This window comes from Chiloscyllium plagiosum, chromosome 26 (genome assembly GCF_004010195.1).
Source record: "Chiloscyllium plagiosum isolate BGI_BamShark_2017 chromosome 26, ASM401019v2, whole genome shotgun sequence".
NCBI lineage: Eukaryota > Metazoa > Chordata > Chondrichthyes > Orectolobiformes > Hemiscylliidae > Chiloscyllium > Chiloscyllium plagiosum.
Window position 1 is genome coordinate 27,578,167 of NC_057735.1, and position 4,407 is coordinate 27,582,573.

Sequence of the window (4,407 nt, forward strand, 5' to 3'; positions counted from 1 at the left end):
TGTCGTCTATATCAATGTACTGGTGTGATCTAAACAATGTTCCACTCCAGGCAGACTGCCGGGTTGGAACGAGCAAAATTTGGTCTACACAGTGCTCCGTGCTGAACAGATGTTACTTGTGAGTTTATTGTTTCTGGGCTGGTTCTGTGAGTTGGATTGAGAATGTGATATAAATCACCATTTACAGCTGATCTGACAATGCCTTAATGTTCTAATTCTCATTCTTGTGATCGGACCCTCCGTCTCGCCCTCCATTAATACTGCAGTGGGCCATGTACAGTGCATCAGGTTGGTGAATATCCACTGTCCCGACAGCAGCCACATCCTCGTCATTCAGAAGAAGTCAGCCATTCCCATCGTCTTCGGGTCTGCATGTCGGATGGAAGGATGGCCTTTCGGATAAAAACCATTCCCTTTATTCACTGATCACGACAACCTCCACCTGACCACAGTCCACAGATAAGAAACCACTACAAAATATCCATTGTGTACTGAGAGCAGTTCAGCCACTGGAAAGATCAGGGAGCAGGCTATTCGAGAGATGGGCCATATTTTTTCATGTATGAACGGGTCAGAGTGAACCCTCCAGTATACACTTTAGCACTAAGTCCTGTACTCTCTTTGTATATATGAATTTTTCATCATTTTTTTCTTCCTGATAAATCCAGAAGTTCCCTGTTACCCACATTGTATTACATCTGCCAAATTTCTGGCCATTGCTTATCTAGTTACAAATTCTCTACCACCTCTTGATCGCTTAGTTTCCTGCCTTTGGTAGTTTTATCCGCAAATTTAGTCATTGTTGAATTCCATTTTTTTAAACGGTTAATAGAATTTTCAAATAGTTGAAGACCCAGCATTGGTCACTGTGTCACTAAAGTAATTAATTTCTATTAAACTGGAAAAAGACTAATTTATCCCTGCTTCTGTACAAGTAACTCGTACTCCACGTATTGCTTTGCGACAGCTTTGAAAGGCTGAATGCTTTCTTGCTTTTCCTGTAAACTAGGCATAAGAGTTTAAAAGATTTGCTGTCGTTGCTAATCAGCATCTCAATGGCTGAATGGTCTGCTTCTGTTCCTGTTTAAAATTCTTGTAGGAATTAGTGGACTGCCTCAGTGTCGGTGCCGCTGTGAATGTTGCTGAACATTTTGGAAGCATCAGTATTGTTACAGACAAGACCATATTCCCTCAAATAATTTCAAGTCCGTAGCACAGACCATAGCTTCTTGAACTGTTTTAAGCAGATGTAACGCAAATATTGCAGGAAAGATCAAACTGGACAAACCATTCAGTTATAACAAGACAGCATTTATTTTTAAGATGACAAAAAGAAACACAAAATAAAGATAACAGAATAATGAGTAAACTAACCTGGCCGAAAGACCAACAGTATATCCCAACTTAATGATGCTGTTCCAAATACCTGCAACAATCCAAAGAAACGTCTCTTGTCCCACAAGTTAAAATAAAATGCAGGATCTCACAGGATAGAAAGAGATGACAGCAAGGAACACCTCCTTCCATTTAACTATTTCATGAACCAGCAGCCGCAACGTGACTTACTGATTTTAGTGAATAGCCAGACTGTCGAAATCACACCAACCAGACCGTAACTGAGCTGGGAGAACTGGCTACTCCTCTTTCATTGCACATGCGTTTATTTAAACTTGAAAGCATCCCTATAGCATGGACACAGGCCCTAAGGCCCAGAGGTCCATACCGACCCATCAAACTATAACCCAGCCAGACCCATTCCCCCCATTTTGTATTTACCCCTGACAAATACACCTAGCGCTATGAGCAATTTAGCATAGTCAATTCACCTTTCCTGCATATCTTTGGATTGTAGGAGGAAACCAGCAGGAGGAAGCACATGCATACACGGGGAGAATGTGCAAACTCCACACAGACATTTGCAGCACTCTGATGCGTGTGCCTAACGCTGCGAGGTAGTAGTGCTAACGAATGAGCCACCATGCCGCCCATGTTGCTTGGGACAATATTTGTTAGTTGCCATAAAGTTTGTCCAAAAACCAATGCAAGCAAGACATGTCGACAACACTGTGTTTATGACTCATCTTAAAGAAGAACTCAAGTACAACATAACCTTGTTAAAGGTGCATCAACATCACAGTCAACAGCCCATTTTTGATTTTATGATGAAGGGAACGCCATTGAGTCAGCAGCTGCTGATAGCCCACCCGGCCTCATGGATACCAGTTTCCTTTTGCTTGGTGCATTATAAGTATGTCCTACTTCACAGGAGATAGTGCCACATAACACGGTGGGCACTATCTTCAGTATGAGGTTGAGACTTTCCCTCCGCCAATGCTAAGTACTGATCCTCCCAAATATCGTGTTCGGGACAGATGCATCTGTGACGAGTAGTTTGGTGGGAATGTTTCCATTTTGTTTGTTCCCCCATCAGTTCCCACAGTCTGGCTGCTGCATTTGATTCCTCACCCTGCTCAGTCAGTGGTGAGCCTGTGGAGACTCTCTTGGTGAAGTTCATTGAAGTCACACACAGACTTTCTGTTACCTTGTCAACCTCAGTAATTCCTCTGATTAGTTTTCAACATTGAGGGGAACTGAGTTATCACCGAGAGATGGCGTGGATGGCAGTAGATGTCCATGATCAGGCGATTTCCTTGACCATCTTTGACCTGTTGCCATGAGATCTCCCGGGTTTTGGAATCGATATTGGTGAAGTCGAGGTTAACTGCTTTCCTTATTGTATAATATGGTGTCACAACACCAGTGGGTCTGTCGTTCCAGTGAGATTGGCTACATCCAGGGATGGTGAAGGGGATTCAAGAAAATTTACCCATCAGTCATGAAATCAAATGATCAAGATATTTGAATAATGATATTTGATTTTTTTTTTGAGCAAGGTGCCAGTTCAGTCGGGGCAGGCAAGGATAATGTAGGATTAATAAATTAAATTGCATTTATTTCAATGCAAGTGGCCTAACAGAGAAGGCAGATTAACTCAAGGCATGCTTGGGAACATGCAACTGGGATATCATAGCAATGACAACAATATGGCTCAGGGATTAGCAGGACTGGTAACTTAATGTTCCAGGATACAAATGCTACAGCAAGGATACAATGGGAGGCAACAGAGGAGGGGGAGTGGCATTTTTGATTACGGATAGCATTATAGCTGTGCTGAGGGAGGATATTCCCGGAAATACATCCAATGAACTTATTTGGGTGTAACTGAGAAATAAAAAGTGATGATCACCTTATTGGGATTGCATTATAGACCCCTAAAATCAGAGGGAAATATAGAAACAAACCTGTTAGGAAACAAAAATCAGCTTTCTGTGGGAATAATAGGGTGGTTATGGTAGGAGATTTTAACTTTCCAAACATAGACTGGGTCTGCAATAGTGTAAAACGTTTAGTTGGAGAGGAATTTGTTAAGAGCGTACATGACAATTGTCTGATTTAGTACGTGGATGAACCTTCAAGAGAAGGTGTAAAACTTGACCTACTCTTACGAAATACAACAAGGTAGGTGACTGAGGTGTCAGTGGGGGAGCAATTTGGGGCCAACGAACACAATTCTATTAGATTTAAAAGATTTTATAGTGATGGAAAAGGTAGACCAGATCTAAAAGCTGCAGTTCTAAATTGGAGAAAGGTCAATTTTGACGGTATGAGGCAAGAATGTTCAAAGGCTGAATGGCGATAGATGTTCGCAGGTAAAGGGACGGTTGCAAAATGGGAAGCCTTCAGAAATTAGATGACGAGAATCCAGAAAAAGTATATTCTTGTCATGGTGAAAGGAAAGACTGGTAGGTATAAGGAATGCTGGATGACCAAATAAATTGAGGGTTTGGTTAAGATAAAGAAGGAAGCATATGTAAGGTATAGACAGGATAGATCGAGTGAATCCTAAGAAGAATGAAGTAGTAGTATACTTAAGAGGGAAATCAGACGGCAAAAGGAGGATATGAGATAGCTTTGGCAAATAGAATTAAGGAGAATCCAAAGGGTTTTTAAAAATACATTAAGGACACTAAGGTATCAAGGGAGAGAAGAGGGCCCCTCACGGATCAGCAAGGCGGCCTTTGTGTGGAGCCGCAGAAAACGGGTGAGATACTAAATGAGTATTTTGCATCAGTATTTACTGTGAAAGATATAGACTGTAGGGAAATTGATGGTGACATCTTGCAAAATGTCCATATTACAGCGTAGGAAGTGCTGATGTCCTAAAACGCATAAAGGTGAATAAATCCCAGGACCTGATCAGGTGTACCCAAAACCTCTGTGGGAACCTAGAGAAGGGATTGTTGGGCCTCTTGCTGAGATATTGCTTTCATCGGTAATCAGAGGGGTATTGCCGGAAGACTGGAGGTTGGCAATAGTGGTGCCACTGTTTAAGAAAGGTGTGACTGG

The 4,407-nt window shown here is 41.9% G+C and overlaps 1 protein-coding gene across 1 annotated transcript in view; it reads right to left on the reverse strand.

Moving 5' to 3' along the window:
- Window positions 1-4,407, reverse strand: part of timm17a (translocase of inner mitochondrial membrane 17 homolog A (yeast)) — a 43,422-nt gene that overhangs the window by 30,454 nt on the left and 8,561 nt on the right. The window lies entirely within an intron of this gene.